Below are 23,142 nucleotides of genomic sequence, written 5' to 3'. Positions count from 1 at the left end.
TTCTTGAAAATTCATGATCTCCAGTGTACTATGATCAGGGATTAGATACCCGACAGAGTCATTTCTTGAACCATGAGAGGAAAAAATTGTGTCAAATGCCATCCCTCATCAGAAACCCCAAAATCCCAGTGTGAGTGCAGGTTGTTTTTAATTATTAGAAGTGTTAGTGATTTCACACTTCTTGTCCAAGCTTTTTATTTTCTCAGAAATGTACATTATCATTTTCCTGACCTACAGAATTATCACCAGCAGATATCTTCTTTCCTAAAGGTTTTTGGCCTGAAGATGAGTGAGATTGGAGGTAAAAGGAAATGTTGGTGAATATGGGCATAGACTCAGTCTCACCTCCCAAAAACCTGTCATGACAGCCTTATGAGGGTGAGATCTGCCATGACTTTGCAAATTAGCCACTTGTTTTTTGGATGTGATTCTCTTCCACACTATTTATATATTTATCTCATTTTCTTCTTTATATATTAACTTAACCTATGTTCTGGACCAATATTCAAGGAGAGCTTGCAGTAGAAGACCTCTCAAGTTCCATTTTGGATCTGACCCAATCTGGGCTGCTAAACCTAGTAACTTTTGCTGAAACCTAAGAGTAAAGCTGTCATTTTTTTCCAACATAATTGTCAACATCTCAGTTTTGAAATCTACTTAGAACTTTTTTTAATCATTTAAAAAATGTGTCTCTAAATAAGACTAATACCTCCTTTAGTTGTTGGTTGGTTCTTGTCCTTTGTTGTTGAAGATTACTATGTTTGACACAATCAGTGTGTCTGATTGTGGGTGATCAGATCAATTCAAGCTCATACTGCTCTACCACAGGTAGGGCACAGATAGTTCATGTAAAACACCTGGGATGGGCACTCTAGATTTATGAATGTCAAGTTTCCTTTGAGCTTCTTCAATTCTGCCTTCCTCATAGAGTGAGATACCATCACTAAGAAGGTCATGCTATACTGGGTGTTCCTGTACCAATGTCTTCCAAGCTGTACAGTCAATTCTAAAGTTTTTAGTGAGACATTTAAGGTGTCTCAGTATTGCTTCTTCCAACCCCCTTGTGAACAATTGCCCTGAGTGAGTGCTCTATAATTTTTTTTTTTTTGGCAAGCATCTGACATTCTAAAAATGTTTCCAATCCATCATAGTTGTGCTCTCTGTGTTAATGTTGGAATGCTTGACAGTTTAATTCGAGAAGAGACCTCAGTGTCTGCTATCTTCTCCTTCCACTGATTTTCAGAATCTTCCTAAGACAATTTAAATGAAAACAATTCAGTTTCCTGACATGGTGCTGGTAGACTGTCCACGTTTCACAGACATATAACAATAAGATCAGTACAACAGCTCCGTAGATCTTCTGTCTCGTAATCAGTCTAATACTTTCAGAGCCTCTCAAATACTGAGCTTGCTCTCACCATGCATGTTAATGTGACCCTCTTTGGGTCACAAAATAAGTGAATATGTCCAAAGTGAACATGCCAAAGTAAGTGAACATGTCCACAGTCCTCAAAACTTCTCCATTTGCTATAATTGTTGGTTCCACACATGGATGATGTGGTGCTGGCTGATGGAGCTCCTGTGTTTTCTTGGTGTTAATTGTTAGACCAAATTGAGCACAAAGAGCAGAGCATTAATCCGTACTTTGTGGCATCTCAGATGTTGCATTGAGTACACAATCATCTGAAAACAGAAGATCATGCACCAACATTCCCTCTACTTTGGTCTTAGTTTGTAACCTTTTCATGTTGAAGAATTTGTCATCATTGTAGTAGCTGACCTTGAGGACATGTTCATCCTCAGTAAAGGTGTCATGCTATATTCAAAAAGGTGATATGGGTTTTTTATAGCTATTATTAAAATATCTAGAATATCTGAGTGTATAAATTCCTTTCAAAGTCCATTTATTCACTGATAACTTTGTTGTTGCAACCCAAATTGTAGGAAGATAAGCTCCACTTTGAGACTATGGATTTTTTCCTTCAAAAACCAAAATGAGCATGTTGAAAATTCTCAGATTTGTACAATAAATGCTTCTGGTCCCTTCCTCCAGAATGTACATGAATAATGACCTCCAGAATACTCATGATCAATACCTTTATTGCCTGTAAGACCCAAACCCTACTTCAGATACTTTATTAATTTTTTAGTTATTTAAATTATGATATTCTTTTCTAGTGCTATCTCTTGGCTTTTTATTATTACTGAAAATTGCATTGAGTTTTGTAGATTTTTGTAGCCCAAAACATTACTGAAACTGTCAATTGTCTCAATTAGGAATATTGCTTATTTCCTGTGATTTGAGGAATCATCTCGAGCTAATAGGGAAAGTTTTATCTCTTTTTTCTCTTTACTTTTAATTTTTTCTCATTGCTATCACTAGAATTTCTAAAACTATATGAAAAATAGTGGTGAGATTAGGTATCTCCACTTTGTCCCTCTATTTACTAAGAAATCTTCTAATTTAGCCCCATTCACACAATGCTTGTTTTCAGTTTTAGTTAGATACTTTTATGATAGTTGTAAAAGTTCCCTCTCTATTTATGTATTTTATGGTTCTTATGATGAATACATATATTTTAGAATAAATCTAGTGACTTTTTTCTGCATCTATTTAGATTAATGTGTGGTTTGGTATATTCTTGCTTTTTTAGTTGATTTAGTTGATTGTTTTTCTAATTTTGAGCCATTCTTGCATCCTTGATTTAAAACTTTGTCAAAATGAATGATTTTTTCAAATAAACCTGTGGTCTGACAGAATATAATTTTTAAAATTTGAATTGATAACTAATAATGATATTGATTTATAGGTCTCTTTTACTTCATCCTTTCTTGGTTTAGATATTAAGACATACTTGGTTGACAAAAGGAATCTGGTTCCAGCTATAGCAGCTCTCAGGGCTCCCTGGCTAGACTGGGCTAGGGCTGTGCGGCCATGGACATCAATAAGCAAATTACCGTGGAGGTGTGCAACAGGGAGCCAGGGGAGATGAAGGATCTTGTCTTGGATAACTGCTTGTTAGATGATGAAAGGATTTGGGGTCCTGACTTCAGAATTTAAAAACTTTGAGCATGGTCAGCATTAACCTTGTGTCTTTGATCAACCTACCTAAGCTTCCCTGACTTCAACAGTTGAAGCTCAGTGATAATCACCTCTCTGGAGACCTGGAGGTCTTGGCAGAATGACCCAGGCTTATCCAGTTAAACCGCAGTGGGAACAAGATCAAGGACACCAACACACTGGAAACCCTGAAAAAGCTACCCAACCTCAAGAGCCTCGACCTTTTCAAATGTGATGTGACCCTGCTGATAAGCTACCAGGAAAGTGTGTTTGCCCTCTTGCTCCAGCTCACCTACCTCCATGGTTATGATGTTGATGATAAAGAAGTTCCAGGCTTTGATCCCAAGGTTGATAAAAGAGAACCTGGTCAGTATTTGTGGGGGAAGGGGGAAATGATAGGTGATGAAGAAGAGGAGGAGAAAGAGGAGGAGCCTGATGAGGATGAAATTGATAAGGATGAGGATAAGGATGATGAAGATGAAGAGGAGAGGATGATGAAGATGGGGTAGAGGATGAGGAAAATGAGAAGAATAAAGATGATGATGGAGAGGAGGATGAAGAGCCCCAGCATGGAGGGAAAGGGTAAGGAGGTACAGATGATGAGAGGGACAACAGCAAGGAAGATGAGGAAATCTGAGCCAGCTGCCCCACCCTGCAGTCTAAGAATGAGCAGCAAATTGTGGATGAACTCTGTCAGCTTGCCCTTGTCCTTTGCTCCCCCAGCCCTGGGCACTGTTGGCCCTAGGGTCTATTCTTTACCTGGAAAGGGCTCCACAGGTTCTGCTTGGCCAGGGAATTTGATGACCAAAGGTCCTTTCTGTCTTCAGAGGTGTTTTGTGCAACAATTTGTTGGGATTCTTTCTAAATCTTTGTTTCCAAGAAAAATTTGTCCAAAGCCCTGAAGAGGCAGGGGCTCTGGTACTTTCTCAGGATAAACCTTGCAGCCCCCTCCCTCTTCCCTCTTATTAGTCTTTTTAAATAAATAAAAACTGGAATAAAAATGAATTTGATAGAATACTTTCTCAATATTTTAGAATAATTTTTGTAATATTAGTAGCAATTTTTCTTTAAATATTCAATAGAATTATCCTGAGAATTCATCAGGATCAAAATTTTTATGTCATTAGGAGTCCTTTTACAATTAGTTTCTTTTTCTGAAGTTGAATTATTTAGGTTTTCTATTTTTATAGATACTTTATGTCTTATATAGTTTCTATTATTTATATATATATATATTATATATATATATTAAATATATATAATATATAATATAAATATATATATATATATATATATATTTAGGTTTTTACAAGGCAAATGGGGTTAAATAGCTTGTCCAAGGTCACACAGCTGGGTAATTTTAAAGTGTCTGAACCTGGATTTGAACTCAAATACTCCTGACTCCAGGCCAGTGCTCTATCCACTGTGCCACCTAGCCACCCCAATATCTTATATAGTTTCTACTGTTTCAATGCATTTTTCACTGTTATCCATTCTCCCATAGATCTTCATCCTGAAAAACTAAAGGAGTCAATTTCCCTTTATTGTTTACCATTGACTTGATTAGGGTACATCACATATTCCTCTTTTATCTTCCAACCCTTTCCTTTTTTTTCACTGTCCCATTCTGTAGTTGAGTTACACAAAAACATTGATTCATCTATAGGCAGCATGTTATAAGGTACAAATCATAGTGTTTCAGGTCTGCATCCCCATCATCATTTCTATATAAATTTGGCTTTAGCATTTGGATCTTGCTATTCTTTTAAAAAGAAATCTCTTGGTAGTTCTTTTATTATTTTATTATTGTTACTATGGTGTCAAAACCTGTGTCCTTTCTCTTTGTATTATTCTTCAATTACCTCTCTTTCATTGATTGCCTATCTTTTTCTTTGTTCAGAAGTTATGGGTAGGTTTCTTGTATTGTTTCTTGCTTTATGATATTTAGACTTTTGACGCATTTTTCCTGGAAGAAAAATTTTTGAAATTATTTTTTAGAAATAAATGTTTTACTTTTATGGAGATCATATTTTTTAAACTTCTCTTAATCCAGGTATCCCTCACTTCTATGTATTGTATTCCTAAACATTTATTTTCATTTTCACTTCTTTGGCTAGACTTTTAAAAGTTTTTCTGGTTTATTTTATATTATTTTGATAATCTTGCTGTGAAAGTAAGCATAACCCCCCCCCCCCCCCCAAAAGAGGAGAAAATTCAAGAATAGTGAGAGAGAAGAAAAAAGTACTTCAGTCTATGTTCAGATTCCAATGGCTCTGTCTCTGGGATGAGTTGCCTTCTTTATCATAAGTCCACCAAAGAAGTTGCTTCAGCATTTTCCCACAGTTGCTATTACTAACTGTATTTCCCTCTACTCTATTTCTTCCCACTTGCATTTATTCTATTCCCTCTCTCCTTTCATCCTGTTCCTGTTCAAAAGTGTGTTGTATCTGAGTACGCCTTCCCATGATCTCCCCTCTCTTCTATCACCTATTCCCCCCTTCCCTCTCCCTATTCACCCTTATCCATTACCTTTCTTTTCATTTTTCTCTAGGGTAAGATGGATTTCTATATCCTATTAAATGTGAATGTTATTTCTTCTCTGAGACATTTCTGACGAAAATGAAGGCTCACTCATTCCCCCTTGCCTTCCTCATTTCCACTCCATTGAAAAAAGCCTTTTCTTGACTCTTATGTAAATATCTTAGTGCCTTGTTCCTCTTCTTTCTCTTCCTCCCAGTACTTTCCTTTATCATCCATTGACTCCATCTTTTTTACTATATTATACCATTATATTCTACTCCTTCCTGTGCCTTGTCTATCTATGCTCCTTCTAACTGCTCTTATAAATGAGAAAGTTCATTTATCAGTACCTTCTTCCCATGCAGGAATACAAACAGTTTAATATCATTAAGTTCCTCATAAGTAATCCTTCTCATCCACCCCTTCTATGATTCCTCTGAGTCCTGTACTTTGAAATGAAACTTTCTGTTCATCTCTGGTTTTTTCAACAGGAAAGTTTGGAAGTCCCTTGTTTTACTGAAAGTTCATCTTTTCCCCTGAAAAAGGATGCTCAATTTTGCTGGGTAGTTGATTCTCAGGTGTAAACCAAGCTATTTTGCCTTCTGGAATATCATATTCCAAGCCCTACGATCCCTTAATGTAGATGGCTGCCAGATCCTGTGTAATCCTGACTATAGAGCCACGGTAGATGAATTATTTGTTTCTGGCAGCTTTTAGTATTTTCTCTTTGACTTGGGAGTTTGACTTGGAATTTGGCTATAATATTCCTGAAATTTTTCTTTTGGGATCTCTTAAAGGAGGTGATTGGTGAATTCCCTCAATTTCTCTTTTACCCTTTGCTTCTAGAATCTCAGGGCAATTTTGCTGTATTATTTCTTGAAAAATGAAGTCTAGGCTTTTTTCCTGGTCATGACTTTCAGGTAGCCCAATAATTTTTAAATTATCTCTTCTGGATCTGTTTTTGAGGTCAGTTGTTTTTCCAATGAGATAGTTCACATTTTCTTCTAATTTGGGGGTTTTCTGGAATAGTTTTATTTCTTCCTGATTTCTCACAAAGTCATCAGCTTCCTTTAGTTCCATTCTGCATTTGAAGGAGTTACTTTTTTTCCTCCTTTTCAAGCTGGCCAATTCTTTTCCTCATTTGCCTTTTGTGTTGTTTTTTTTTTCATTTAGTCTAAACTGGTTTTTAATAAATTGTATTCTTCAGTATTTTTTTGTATTTCTTTCACCAAGCTGCTTATTTGGTTTTCATGATTTATCTGCATCACTCTCATTTCTCCTGCCAATTTTTCCTCTACCTCCTTTAATTGCTTTTCAAAATCTTTTTTGAGCTCCTCCATAGCCTGAGCCCATTTTCTATTTCTCTTGGAAGTTTTGGATACAGAAGATTTGATTTTGTCATCTTCTTTATCTTCCATGGGTCCAAAGTAATTTGGTATGGTCAGATTCTTCTTTTTTCTTTGGTTTGCTCATTTCCTCAGCCTATGACTGATTTACTGCACTTCCAAGGTTTTTTTTGGGGGGGAGTTTGGGACACCCCACAGGGACCTTAATTTCTCCAGGATCTTATGAGAGGCTCTAACTGTTCTGTTGTCTGTGTTTTGGTATGTAGATGACCACAGGTGCTCCCCTCTGCCCTAGAACTGTGAGGAGGATCCCTGCTCAGAGATGGTGGTATGGGGCCCCAGACTGTAACCTGGATCTGAGTGTGGGCAAACAGCCTCCAACCCCCTTATCTTCTATGGGTTGTGCTCTGGAAGTGCAGGTTGGCTTCCCCAATTCCCCCTGCAGGTTCTTAGAGCAGGGCTACTCTGAGCCTGGCACTCTGCTCCACACTCACTGGTGCGTCAGAGTTCTTTCACCACCCCTTAAAGCTGTTCCCAGTGATCCCTGGGCTAGGAGGTCTGGAAACCACCCCCCTCTGCCACAGACCCAGGTACCCACAGGGATTTAGGCACCCTGCCTGGCTGCTCTGTGACTGTGTTTGCAGTGGCTTTTTTCCAACCTCTAGTCCTAGTGAAACACCTTTCCTGTGAAACTTCTAAGCTGTCTTGGACTGGGAAATTGCATCACTAAGTCTTTCTGTGGATTCTGCCCCTCTATATTTTGACTAGAGTCATAATTTGATGGCTTTTGAAGTTTTTAGGGGAATGAGTTTCCAGGAATTCCTGCCTTCATGCCACCATCTTGCTCCATCCCTGGGTAGACTTTTTAATGTGGAACCCAGTGTTTTGTTTCTTGCCAATTATTTCTGTTATATTAATTGCAAATTAATATTTCATACTTAGTATTTCTCATTTGAATCATTATAGAAAATTCTGTTGCAGTATCATGTTATCTTGGGAATAGCTTCCTCTAACTTATCAGGGATTGGTGCACTATCCTTTGCCTTTTAATTCAGATGAATTTGAACATGTATGGATGTCCTGAAGGCCATTACCCCTACTATTATTAATATCTTCCCTAAAGGTTTATCTGCTTTTGGTCAAAATGTTAAACTAGATATTCTTGTTGCTGAGAAGTAGTTTTCAGTCTTTTCCCCTAATATTCTCTTGCTACTTGTTTCTTTTCCTTTTCAATTTATTTTCCTTTGATGGTATACTCCCCAAGGACTGTTCTCAAAGTCTCAACCTCTTCCTCAATGGAGAAGTCACTTTTCATTGACTTCAGCCCTTGTCTTAAGTGACTTCTGGGAGAATAGAACTGGATTCAGCTGAAAATGTTTCTATTCCCTTCTGTTTGGTGAAACCCCACCCCTCAATGTCAGATAATACTCAGTTTCCTCTGATCCTTAGGGCTCTGGCAGAAGTATAGAACAACATTGGACCATACTAAGCAGAGATAGCTTTTCCCTTCCTGTACCACTCCCTTCTCCTCATGGGAGGGTAGGGGAGTCAAAGTTGAATTATGTTGCTAGTTGATGAAGAATGGTTGAGAAAGAGCTAGGATAGGGATAGGGATGGGGATGGGAGCTGGTAGAGACCATAACAGTAGCTAAAGAATTCCTGAGTGGATACCAGAATATGTACCCCTGAGTCCTATTTGAAGCCTTGTCAGATTCCGAGGGCTGGTGGGGGTGGGGGCTTAGTCTCCTCTGCTGTTGTTCATCAGGTTGTTTCCTTATTCAGGCTCTTGGCATCTTCATTGGTGGAGACAGCTGCAATTGTTTTAGCTCTTGCATATAATTCTTATTACTGACAGCTTTGAGTGGTTATGAGTAGTGGGAAAAAGAGCTAGATCACCCTCTTTCAAGGTTATATGACCTTCAAGAATTAAAAAAAATTTCTTTATTCTGTTGACATCATGTTTTCATTTTATTTTCTTAGGAGAATATATTATAAATTCCCTTAAATTTTTACTTCATAAAGCAACTGATTTTTTTTTCCCTTTGGCAATGTGCAGAGGCTATAGAAATAGTAAGCTGATATAATAGCTTGAAGTAGTAGTAAGAAATCCAGTATTAAATGCTTTCTTAACAACAAATAAAAGAATAAAACCCTACATGTGTCCTGAACACAAGGACCAGTTGTTCTGTTGATTTTACTTCTATGGCTTTTGCTGGAAACCAGAGCTAGTCATTAACAGGTTTTGGCAGTCAGATGAATGAAGATGATTGAGAGCCAAAATTATATAAGTAGCACCCATAGGATTCTTGATAGTATCAAGAATGAGAGGAGCATTCAATGTGTTTTACTGTTGCAAATTAAAAATTCTTTGGCAAAGTAACCCTTTCCTGTCAAGAGTCAGAGTATCTAGATAGCCTGAGGGAATCTGTTCATGCCCCTCTATGGAAGGAAGAACAGCTGTGATACATGAATGAATAATCTGAGAGGAGAGAAATGTCACTGGGGAAATGTGTGTGAGGATGTATGGTCAGAAATATATATTTGGGGAAATAAGAGTAAGATCCAGGCAGAAATTAGTTAAAATATTTGGATGGTGATCCAAAGGGAGCCCTACTTGCAAAACATGCAGAATCATTTAATCAATTCACAAACATTTACTTTGTCAGGCTCTTAACTAGGGTTTGGATTGAGGGACTAATGCTTACCCCAAAGAGTTTACACTCTAAAGAGGGAGTGTGAGTATGTGTGTGTGTGTATGTGTGTATACATATATATATATATATATATATATATATATATATATATATACATATATGCGTATGTATATAAAACTTTCCAATAATTTAAAAAAAATCTCACAATTCTAACTTCTAGTCAGGCATAGAAATATGTGACATCTTCCCCATCACCATCATCAGTCATCATCTTCTCCTCTCCTATCCCTACCAGGAACAAAATTCATTTCCTTTGTACCAGGTGCTATGATAAATTCTAGGGATACTAAAAAACCAAAACAAAATGAAAGCATAATCCATGATCTCAGGGAGCTCACATTCTAATGAGTAATTTGTTTTTCAGTTCTATCTGATTCTTTTTGAGCCCATTTGGGGTTTTTTGGCAGAGATACTATAGAATTTTTTTTATTTCCTTCTGTTCATTTTATAAATGAGGAAACTGAAGTAAACAAGGTTAAAGTGACTTCTCCAGGGTCAGACAGCTGGTAAGTGACTGAGACTGGATTTGCAATCAGGAAGAATTTATCATTCTATTCAATTGGTCATCTAGCTGTCCTACAAGGGAGATATATGATGCAAAGAACCATATTACATACAAGTTATATACAATGTGAATCAGAGGTAAAATTTGAATGGGGAAGCCTGGAAAAAACTTCTGGAGAAGGCACAATTTGAGCTGAATCTTGAATAAAAACCAGGTGAAAGAGGCAGCTAGGTTGCACAGTGGTTAGAGCACTGGGTCTGGAGTCAGGATGACCTGAGTTAAAATCTGGCCTCAAACATTTGCCTATGTGACCTTGGGCAAGTCACTTAACCCCATTGCCTTAAATAAAGTAAAAAAAATTAAAAAAACAGGTTAAAGGGAAAAGGGAAAGCATTTTAGGCAGGAAGGGAGAGGGAGTAAATGAAAATTCAAGGAACTGTGAGGTCAGAGCCAATAAGATAGAGTAAAGGCAGGAACTCACCTGAGTTTACCCAAACTTCTCCAAATTCCTTTAAATAGTTATCCTAACAAAATTCTAGAGTGGCATAACCCACAAAAAAGACTGAGTGAAACAGTACCAAGACAACTGGAAGATGTGCAGAAAGAATCCTTTACACAGGACTCAGAAAGGACCTGTAGTACAGCCTGGGCTATGCCAGAGGGAACTGACTTCAGTCATCCAAGAACAGACCACAAGAAGCCTGGGTCCATGACAGCAAGAGTGGTTTCCAGTCTCCCAACCCAGGGATTGCCATGGACAATTTGAAAGGGCATCAGGAAAACTCTGCCAAATCAGATTGAGAGGGAAGCCCAGTCCAACACAGGCCTCAGTAGCACATCAGGAACAAGCCTTGGGAGCCACCTGGCAGCTGCTTTCCAGAATGCTCAGCCCATGGATGGTAAGAGGGTTGGGGGAGACTACAGAGTCCTCTTTGCTATCCCTGAGGCAGGACTGTATTACTTTACCCATTCTAAGATTCAGGTCACAGTCTGGGACCCCAGTCTCATAAAAAAAAAGTATGTAAAAAAACACAACCTAGACTTATTGACTTAGCAGGGTGGAGAACCCTTCTCACATTCCAGGGCAGAGAAGAGTGCCTGAGGTCACCCATATACCAGAGTACTGCTTAGGAGAGTAGTCATAGATTCTCATAAGACCTTGGAGGAATTAAGAACTTGCAGGTCCCTGGAGGTATCTCAGAAAACAGCAGCAAAAACCCTCAAAAGCTTGGGATAGTGCATCTTCCAGCCTGAAAGTAGAGCTCCACCTTAACAAAGAGTTAAAACCAAGTCATAGACTGGGGCAATGAGCAAACAACAGAAGAAAAAAATCCAACAATAGACAATAACTTTGGTCCTGTGAAGAAGCAAAATACATGCCCAGAAGAAGATAAAGTCAAAGCTTCTGTATTCAAAGTCTCCAAGAAAAATATAGATTTCTCTCAAGCCATGAAAGAACTCAAAAAGATTTTGAAAATAAAGAAAAGGAGGTAGAGGAAAAATTTGGAAGAGAGATGCAGAAAAATCACGAAAACCAAATCAACAACTTGGTAAAGGGATTACAAAAAAATAGTAAAGAAAATAACATCTTAAAAACAAGTTTAGGCCAAATGGAAAAAGTGGTCCAAAAGAATGATGGGGAGAAACATAACCTTAAAAAGCAGAATTGAATTGACTAAATGGAAAAGCAGATGCAAAAGCTGTCTAAAGAAAATAATTCTTTAAAATAAAGAATAGAGTTAAGAGAAGCTGATGACTTTATGAGAAATCAAGAAACAATAAAACAAAACAAAAAAAATGAAAATCTAGAAGAAAATGTGAAATATCTCATTAGAAAAACAACTGACCTGGAAAACAGATCTAGGAAAGATAATTCAAAAAATTATTGGACTAATTGAGAGCCATGGCCAAAAAAAAAGAGCTTAGATACCATTTTTCAAGAAATTATTAAGAAAAATTTCCTTGAATTTCTACAAGCAGAGGATAAAATAGAAATTGAAAGAATCCACCAGTCACCACCTGAAAGAGACCCTGAAATGAAAACTGCCAGGAATATTATAGCCAAATTTAAGAACTCCCAAGTCAAGGATAAAATATTGCAAGCGGCCAGAAAAAAAATAATTCAAATATCATGGAGTCATAGTCAGGATAACACAAGATTTACCACCTTCTACATTCAGGGATCATAAGGCTTGGAATGTGATATTCTGGAAGACAAAATAGCTTGGATTACAGCCAAGAATCAACAATTCAGCAAAACTGAACATATGCTTTCAGGGGAAAAGATATGTTTCTTGACGAAACTACCAGAGGTGAACAGAAAATTTGATCTTCAAATACAAGACCGAAGTGAAGCATAAAAAAGGTAAACAGGAGAACCAAAGGGACTTGACAATGTTCAACTACTTACATTCCTGATGGGAAAATGGTATTGATAACTCCTATGAACCTTTATCATTTATTGGGGTAGATAGATGGACCATATATAGACAAGGCACAGGTCAGAGTTGAATTTGAAGGTATAATGCTCTAAAATGATGAAGTTAATGAGGGAGAGAGGAATGTATTAAGAGAAGGGAAAGGAGATGTAGAATGGGGTAAGTTATTTCACATAAAAGAGGTGAGTGGAATGGAAGAGAAGGAAGATGAGTTAACCTTACTCTTGTTGGAATTGGCTCAGAGAGGGAATAACATACACACTCAATTGGGTCTAGAAATCTATCTTATCCTAGAGGAAAATAGGAGTGGAAAAGGATGAGAGAAAGGGGATGGGTGGGGTGGGGTAAATGAGGTGGGGGTTGGGAGGTTGGTGATAGAAGAAGAGTGAAGATTGTTAGAGAGAGTTCTCAGATTAATCAGATGCAAAACACTTTTGAGGAGGGACAGGGTAAAAGAGAGAGAATAGAATAAAATGAGGATGGGAATGAAAAGGATGAAGGGAAATATAGTTAGCAATAGAAACTGGGGGGAAAAAGTTTCTCTGATAAAGACTTCATTTCTCAAACAGAGAACTGAGTCAAATATATTAAAACATAAGCCATTCCTCAATTGATAAATGATCAAAAGATATGAACAATTTTTGAATGAGGTCATCAATGCAAACTATTTAAATGGCTTTTAAAAAATGTCCTAATTCCCTATTGATAGGAGAAACATGGGTTGGAACAATTCTGCAGTACTACATTATACCTATTATATTGCTTTAAAGGACAGAAGGAGAAAATGACAGATGTTAGAAGGGATGAAGGGAATCTGAGACAATGATACATTGTTGGAGGAGTTGTTAAATGATTCAACAAATCTGTAGAGCAATTTGGAACTATGTCCAAAGGGCTATAGAACCATGACTACCCTTTAACCTAGTGGCCTAATGGCCAAATGCTAGATCTATATTCCAGAAGAGAAAAAAGATGGGAAGAAATGAATCTTCATGTATAGGGTTATTTATAGTAGCTCTTTTCTCGTGGCAGTGAGCTGGAAATTGGGGAGATGCCCAGTGGTTGGAGAAAGGCTGAATAAATTATGATATGTGATTGAGGTAAAATGTTCTTCTGTCATGGGCAATGATGAATAGGATATTCTGAGTAAAAACTTTACTTGAACAGATGTAATGGGTAATGTAGGATATAAAAGGTAACAACAATGTTGTAGGATAATCATCTGTGAATGACCTACCTTTTCTCAGCAATGCCATGACCCAAGAGAGCTCTAAAAGACTTATGATATAGAATACTATCCATTCTAAAGACAGAGCTGACAGTTTCTGAATCATCCTTTTTTTTTCATTTTACTTTTCTTTAGGTTTCTCTTTTGGGGGAGGGGGGTTACATTTTTACATGTTCACACATTTGTAACCTTATCAGGTAACTTGCTTTCTCAATGAGGAGGAGTGGGGTGAGAGAAAGGGAGAGAATTTGGAACTCAAGATTTTGAAAGTGAATGCTTGGGGGCAGCTAGGTGGTGCAATGAATAGAATGCTGGCCCTGGAGAAGGACTTGAATTCAAATCTGGCCCAAACACTGAATAATTATCTAGCTGAGTGACCTTGGACAAGTCACTTAACTCCATTGCCTTGCAAAAACCACAAAAAGGAAAAAAAAGGAAGTGAATGCTGAAACTTGTTTGTACATGAAATGGGGGAGGCGATAAAATAAAATTTAAATTAAAAAAGAAAGAAATATTAGCAGTTAAGTACCAATGTAGATATTGACTTAGAGTTAAGGAGACCTGAACTCAAACATGGTTTCAGATTTCTACTAGCTGTGAAAACTGGAGCAAGTCATTTATCCTCTAATTAGCCCAGTTTCATCCTCTGTAGAATGGGAAGAATAATACTATCTACTTCCTAGGACTGTTGTGAGGATCCAACAAGATAATCATTGTAAATTGTTGGAACATAGTAGATGCTATAGAAATCTTAGCTTTTATTACTATTAATTATTATCATTAATTAATGAATATTATTATCCTGGTCTAAAAAAAGAAAATTCTTGGAAATGGAAGATGGAAAATCATCAGGTAAAGTCAAAAAGCATTTATTAAGTACCTATTTTGTGTCAGGCTCTGTGCTAAATGCTTGGATAAAAAGAAGGAACAAGCAGTGTCTCTATTCTCAAGGAATTCTAATGGGACAAGGGGTGATGAAGAAAAAAATTGCAACTGACCATGGACAAGTAAGACATTGATCTTATTGATCAATCCTTCTATCCATCATCTATCCACCCATAGATCCATCTATCTATTTTTATCTACTTATCAATCAATCAATCCATCCATCTATCCATTCATATCTATATCTAACTTTCAATCTATCCATCCATCCATTGATCCATCTATCTGTATCTATCTATCCATCCATCCATCTATCCATTTATCTATCCTTCTAGCTGTATCTATCTTTCTATCCTTCCATCCATCTGCCACCCATCTATCTGTTTATATCTATCTTTTTCTATCTCTTTTTATCTATCCATCCATCCATCCATCTATACAATTATCTATCTATCTATCCTTCCATTTATCCATCTCTCAATCTATGTCTGTCTGTCTCCATCTATCTGTCTGTCTGTCTAGCTATCCATCTATCCATCTGTCATGTATGTGCATACACATATATAGAAGATATTTGAGACAATATTAGAGAGAAGAACATTAAGGAGTAGGAAGAAAAGTTTTTCACAGAGGCTGGGTTTTAGCTGTCTTTTCTACTGGATCAAAGAATAGGGTATGTGGAGAGGAATACATTTTAAGAATACTGGAAGGTAGAGAGGGCCCAGATTACGAAGGGCTGTAAATCCAAAGAGAATTTCAAATGTGGTCCTAGAAGTAATAAGGAACTCCTGCATAGGAGAGTGGCACGTTCTTTGGAAAGGTTGTTTTTTATAGGTGCATGGAGGATGGAGGGAAGTTGAGAGAGGTGAACCTGGAGAGAACCTGAAGAATATTGAAGTGGTGCAGCCATGAAGTGCTGAGGGCCAATAACCAGGAAGGATGGTGGTAATGTTGATAGTAACAAAGACATTTGGAAAAGAGGCAGGGGGAATGAGGAGTTCTGCTTAGAACATTTTGACTTTGAAATGACTATGGGATGTATAGTTTGAAATATCCAAGAGACATTTAGTGATATGAGAGTATAGAGGTCAGGAGAGAACTCAGGGCTGGATAATAAATATAAGAATTGTCTGCATAGAGATGATGATTGAATCCATGGGAATTCATTAGACAACCAAGTGAAAAACAGCTTGAAAGGTCATAACAATGCAAAATTTCTGCATTGAGCAGTTTCTTTTTTAAATTTTTAATTGTTTTTATTGGGTAGTTTCTTAATGAAAAATTCTGTTCTTTCCACAACTATGATGCTTTCTAAATTATAATACTGTTGTAGTATTATAGAAAAAATCAATTTTATCTTTCATATTCACAAGTAAATTTTGAGTAAAGTTATCTAGCTATAGTCTCCAAATGTAATTGGGTTTAATGTAACATGTCTCAACAATTCTCTTCCTCCTAATATAGTGTGAACAAAATCTAGGGTAATGAATTATATAGTTAGAGTTGAAACATATTAGAAAATAATTTGGGTGAGTTAATAGCTAATAATAGCTAACAATTATATAGCACTTGGAGCATTTTGGTGATTCAGTGGATGGAATTCCTGTCCTGAAGTGAAGAAGATTCATATTCAGTTTCCTCATTTGTCAAATGAGCTGAAGAAGGAAATGGCAAACCACTCCAGTATATTTACCAAGAAAACCCTAAGTGAGATCACAAAGAGTCACTCATGACTAAAATGAATGAACAATAAAAATATAGCACTTAATATATTCCAGGTGCTGTGTATGTACACACATACACACAAATACACACTTTATATAGAGTTCTTTTTTGTTTTAAAAATGAAACAATATATCCAATGCAATCTTAAATGTATTTATTATTTAATGCAGCACTTGTCATTAATCATGAGAAAAGTAAAATTTTACATTTAAATTAGCTATTCATTTTTATCTATTCCTTAGGAGCTAAAAGTGAAAAGTGATCTTTTCCATCTCTTAGCAAGAGAGCTTGTTAAACATCTCCTAATATTTTATATTGCATTTCTATTTTCTATGCATATTTGTGTCAGCAAACACTTTCCTTTGATTCTTATATTAAGTCAAAATACAGAAATAAACTATGCACAATATTTAAGGCCATCTTTGGTGTTGCCTCAAACATTGTAAAACTTTGTTCAAATGACAAACCCTAAATCAAATTAAGCTTTCATATAATTATTGTCTTGTGTTAAACCTCTTCCAAGTTAACATTTATTTCACTAAAATTTATTTCATTTATATTTCAAATGTATAAAACATAGAAATTTAATATGAATTCTTACAAATATTAAGAATATGAAGTCTTGCTGGATTACTTTTAACTCTTATAGTTTATCCTATATATATATTATATATATATATATATATATATATGTCATGATTATTTTATAATTAGCTTTACAATTCTATAATATTTATATATTTGTAAATAGAATAATTTATATGTTATCATAATCATTATAAACATAAATTTTAATTTAAAACTTTGGACCCAAAAGTTGTCATTGCAGTTCTTGTGAGCACTTAATGAATAAATTTAAAAGAATATTGTAAAATAGTGCTGGAATTTCACAATTCATTTTGATGTTGTTGAAAGATGTTAGTGTAATAAAAATATGGGAAAACTACTATTTTAAGGTTGATGAAAGTACTCCCCCCCCAACAACCTGTGAGGTCAATAGAGTAATTACATCCCATTTGCAAGTGAGGAAAGTAAAGTACTAAAGTCTTAAGATGACCAAGATTACATGAGTAGTAAAAACCAGTCAGTACTTTTAACCAGATCTCTGGATTTTAAGTTACACTGACATCTAAGTAAGCCATAAGTTACTTGAAATTTCTCTGTACTTCATCAGTCTTTATCTGTACTTTATCAGGGTGATAATCTCTCCCCTAGATGGTAATGGTGAGATTCAAATGAGGTATCAGATTTTCAAAAATGAAAACATTTTTAAAGAGCTCTCATACAAATTTAAGGTCTTTTATGATAATTAAGGGGAATGGGGGAGTAATGAACTATGATGGGGAGAAGAATAAACAGATGTTCTTCAGCATATGCAAGGGGAAGTGAAAGAAAGAACAACAGCTTGGAATGGGTGATTACAAGGAGCATTTGTGTGTCAGTCTAACAAGCTGATTAAAAAGAACAGAGCAAATTATAGGATTAACATGAAAGGGACATTGATTCAACAAATATTTTTTGATGGGCAAAGTTTGGTGATGATAATGCTATTTGCAAAATACATTACATATTTCCAAAGTATTTGCACATTTATGGTCACTTTCATAAAAAAAAAATCTGTGCCTCATGTAGAATAACTTATTTTGTCTCTTTTACAGAATGAGTTTCCTGAAGGTAGAAAGTAGGGGATGAAGAGAGCTTATTTATCTTAAAAAGTAGGAGAACATTGGAGTGGCTGGGTGATAGAGTAGTAGATAGAACACGAAGACTGAAATCCAGAAGACTTGAGTTCAGATCTAACCTCAGATACCTATTTGCTGTGAGACCTGAGGCAAGTCACGCAACCTCTGTTTGACTCAGTTACCTCATCTGTCAAATGGAAATAATTGCACTTGTCTCCCCGAATTGTTATAAGGATCAAATGAAATAATGACTGTCAAGTGCTTAGCACAGTATTTTAACACTAGGCAATGAATATGTTATTTTTATTATTATAATTATGACAAAAAAGGCAACACTCTCAGAAAATGATTTGTATGTTTTATATTTGCCAAAAAAACCTCAAAATTCAACAGAATTCACCCATTCCTTTATTCAGTAGATATTCCTATAGGAAGTATTATTCTAGGTGCTGAGATTGGAAGCAAACAAAAACAGTCTCTTCCCTCAAGGGGTTTGAATTTTACTGGATGGCTACAACACAAATAGATTAAGTAAATGTCCTATGACTTGAGGATTCAAGAAAGGCTCCCTGAAAATGTCCTTAGAAGGTTAGGAGTTTGTAGTTTATAGTATTTTGTTAGCTTCAATGTAATACCATCATATACTAGACAATACACTGTAACACAACAAACACATCATAATACCCTATAATATAATTTAATATACCATTTAATACACAACAAATCATGACACTATACAGTATACTCATACAATATGACATAATCAATATGACAGAATACAACATTAAAACAAATATTCAATTAGCACCTGCTGTGTGTATGTGCTATTCCCACAGTAGGTCTGGAGGTGAAGATAAGCATGCGTCTTGTGATAATGGGCTGTAAGTGGAACAAATAGGGTGAAAATAATATATTGTATGATATTGTGTGTTCCTATAAGATACTGTCAGATCCTCTTAATCACTACCCTTATGTTAGAATCTTTGTTTGTCTTAGCTAGTGAAATGTCACTTCAACAAAAGCTAAAGAATACTTCAAGATCCACATGCTAAGATAGCAGAAAATAGCAAAGTGTGGGAAATAAGTCATCTCCACAAGGAAAAAGTCAGTAGAAACATATGGATTCTCAAATGCAATTGAAATAAGGTTTCTTTACAGACCAGATAGTGTGGCTGATAACGGCGCCACAGGCCAGACAGAAGGTTCCTAAGGCCCCAGGCTTCATTTTTACTTCGGCTCTGCTGCAGACTTATTTTCAACATTATTTTGGTGATAACACTTGTTATACATCCTCTACATCCTCAGCTGCTAAATCATCCTGCAATATACTCCATCCAGGAAATATAAAGGCCAGCCATATTTCATCATTTCTTAAATTTTAGTGATTGTAAAACAACCATCTGTACATGTCTGAAAGCATATTTTTGTTTTTGTGGATATTTGATAATTTTCAGACAATTCAGTCTTTAATGTCTTCTTTTTCTTCTAGAAATGTATGTGGTCATTCATTTCTTAGCCCCAACTTTACTTTCTTTGAACTGTCCTTAAATATCACTCACCTCAACCTTTCCTGAGTATGAAACAGCACTACAATAATTATGCTAGATGAAATAACAAAGTGTGTTTTTGATGGAAAATTAGTGTATTCTATTATTTTGTTACAAATAGTGTTTAAAGAGGACAAATAGTTCTTAGATCAAGTGTTTGGACATTCTATAGAGGAACTGAATAGATCATGCTTGCCCTTGGAACTTTCCATTCAAAATAATTCTTGTGGGTTTTTTATAATATTAGCATCTATTGTAAATTAGTCATCAGCAAGGGGTTCCATCATCTGTCAATTGTAAATGGAAGGAAAGAGTGGGCACATGTTCTTGTTCAGTCATTTTTCAGTTGTGTCCATCTATTCATAACACCATATGGGGGTTTTCTTGTCACAGATACTGAAGGGGTTTTGCCATTTCTTTCTCTACCTCAATTTACAGATAATAAAACTGAGGCAAACAGTGTTATGACTTGCTTCAGATCACACAGCTAGTAAAGTCAGATCTGAACTAGGAAAGATGAGTTTTCCTGACTCCAGGCCTGATTTGCCATTCACTGCACTCCTTAACAGCTCTCCTTGCATATAATAAGTTAGCCATCATTGCTGCTGTTATAATTTTTTTGTTATTATATCTATGAACTCAACTTTTGCTTCACAGGCTCTATTTATCTTCTGATCTTGGTCTTAAAGGAATAAATTAAGGGCAGCTAGGTGGTAGAGTGGATAGAGTACTGACCTTGGAGTCAGGAGGAATTGAGTTCAAATGTGGCCTCAGACACTTAATAATGACCTAGCTGTGTGACCTTGGGCAAGTCACTTAATCCCATTGCCTTGTAAAAACAAAAACAAAGAAAATAAACTCAGAGGTTGTGATAAGACTAATAAATACCAGGATTCTATATCTCCCCCATCCAGAAATGGGTAATATAAGATGGCAAGGCTAGGACTTAATGAGACTGACCTAGTTGGGGGGAAAATTCAAGGGGTGCCTACTTAAATCAGTTTCCTGGTGGCCTCCTGCTAATGTTTCTGTGGTTTCCTAGGGACCAAAGGGCACAAGAAGTCCCAAGTATAAGGTGCTGAACCTGTTAAGACTTGGTAGATGCTTCAAGATCACAGAAGTTATCATATCCCAGCCCTGCTGACTAGACTCATTTTAGAAGATGGGGAGGGAGAGGCAGTTAACTCCATTAGAATCTTCACAGAAAACTAAAAAAAAAGAATCTTCAGAGAGGGACTGCCCTTTGAAGATGACTGAAACAGGGAATCATTTACACCTGGCCCCTAAAAATGAATTCCCATAGCAGTTGATCATTTTAAGTAGGTCTGCAAAGAAGGCTATCAAATTCCTATAGTAAATGGGTTTTCATAAATCAGATCTGTTATTGTTGCTGCTGTTCAGTCATGTCGATTCTTTGTGATCTCATTTGTGGGTTTTTGTTTTTTTTTTAGTTTTGCAAGGCAATGGAGTTAAGTGGCTTGCCCAAGGCCACACAATTAGGTCATTATTAAGTGTCTGAGGTGGGATTTGAACTCAGGTACTCCTGACTCCAGGGCCAGTGCTCTATGCACTGCACCACCTAGCCATCCCTGTGGCTTTCTTGACAAATATGAAGTAGCTTGTCATTTTTCTCCCATTCATTTTACAGATGAGGAAACTGAGGCAAAGATGATTAAGTGACTTGTCCAGGGTCACATAGCTAGTAAGTGTCTAAGCCTGGATTGGATCTTGTTTCTTCCTGACTTCAGGCCCTGGGGCTCCAGTTGTCCCTTTGAATCTCTTATTCACTCCCCATGCCATATTTTATGACAGGTCTGCCTTGGTGGGGTAGTCAGATCCTCACTTTTAGTGAAGCTTCATCAGAATGACTTCAAACTCAATCTACGGATCTACCAAGGTGGGGACTGAGAGCATAGCTTTTCCAAGTGTGAACTGATTAATGGGCATAAATCATTTTTGGCTTCAGTAAATACTGCTAGGGTATCCCCCACTTTGAAGGGGAAAGGATTTACAATGCTGGGTGAGCAGAGGAGAAGGACCCGAATTTCTTTGGGCATGGCTCCTGAAACATCAGCAGATAAAAAAGAAATGGATGGTCATCCAATTAAAGATCTAGAGAAAGTTTATAGTGAAATTCAGGAGCTGAGCAGGAAGGATCTTTGAGCTTTAGGATAGATAGGATTCCATCTACACTGATTCTTGGGTAATGGTCACGAGTCTGAGCAAATGGTCTAGGGTCTGAAGAATAGCAAGCAAAAAAAATATCAAATGCTTTCCCTTTGGGGAAAAGGACCCATGGAACAGTTTTGCTACTGCCTCTCTCTACTTAAGGTTGTTTGTGGGACATACCAAAATTTAACAGAGATATAATCTAAATAACCATGTTGAAGTCTTTATAAAAATAGCAGAGATTGGAGAATGAGTCTGTTATCAATATGGACTTTGGCATGGTGATGCCATCTTGTGCTGGGCACTAGACCATATAAACTACCCCTAACTAAAGGCAGCTGAGCTGTCTTTTACTGGTTGGAGCACCTAACCTAATCTAAAAGCCTTCTTGTCTCTAACTGGGAAAAGGGCACTCTCACTTTTCAGAGAAAGATTTTTGCCCCTACTAATCAACAACTACACCATCATGGTGTATTCAGCTCAAGTGTCCCATCTCCCAGGATTCATTCATATGCCAAATCAACCTTACCCTAGGTAGAAGAAAGGCTCTTTGGTTTCTGGGATCTAGTCTCCAGGAAATTTTACATGATAAGGATGGACTTTTTGAAACAGTTCTAGTTTTTATCCTCTCCAGTCCTTTCTTATGACGTGCTAAGGATTTCCTTGGTCTTAAAGTTCTTGTTCCCTCAGAAGGTTCTATATATCCTAGAAAAATTGTCTTACCTCCATTAGGAGGTTTTATTTCCCCTAGAATGATTGTGACAATGCCTTCTCAGAAGAGCTTGGGGGACCAAGGAATGCTACTACTGCAAAGTACTTTGCTTTTTAATGCTATGGGGAAGTGAAACTGTTGCTATACAACTATAACAAATGTGTATTTACTTGAAAAAAAGAAGATTCCCTAGTTGATTTGGTGGTTATTTTGAGTTCCTTAATGAAAGAATCGGGATAACCCCTCTTCAAAAGTTTTAAATAGGACAAAAAATTTATATTTCTCCCTTAATGTGACTCAGGGAGGAAGGAGTTTTGGTCAGTGAGTCAGGAATGCTAAATGGGTGGTCCTACTGAAAGAGCCTTAGCATCACCTTGGATCCTGGGACAGATTGAAGTTGTAAAGGATTATGATCTCTTCAAGTGTGATGTTCACTATGCTGGAAGTGCTAACATCTGCTATCAGTTCAGATGTTACTGATGATACCTTCAGCTCCACATTGCTGCTTACCCTCAAAAGAAGAATCTGAGACTGTCCCTGAGATTGTTGAGTCCTACTTTTGGATTGGCTAGCATTGGAGGGGTGGGAGACAAGGAAGACAAGGCAGACA

At 36.7% G+C, this 23,142-nt stretch overlaps 1 pseudogene; it reads left to right on the top strand.

Moving 5' to 3' along the window:
* Positions 1 to 2,935: 2,935 nt before the first annotated feature.
* Positions 2,936 to 3,698, top strand: LOC141519102 (acidic leucine-rich nuclear phosphoprotein 32 family member D-like; annotated as a pseudogene).
* The last annotated feature ends 19,444 nt before the right edge of the window (positions 3,699 to 23,142 follow it).

Source organism: Macrotis lagotis, chromosome 3 (assembly GCF_037893015.1).
Source record: "Macrotis lagotis isolate mMagLag1 chromosome 3, bilby.v1.9.chrom.fasta, whole genome shotgun sequence".
Taxonomy (NCBI): domain Eukaryota; kingdom Metazoa; phylum Chordata; class Mammalia; order Peramelemorphia; family Peramelidae; genus Macrotis; species Macrotis lagotis.
This window is presented reverse-complemented; position numbering and strand designations above follow the sequence as displayed.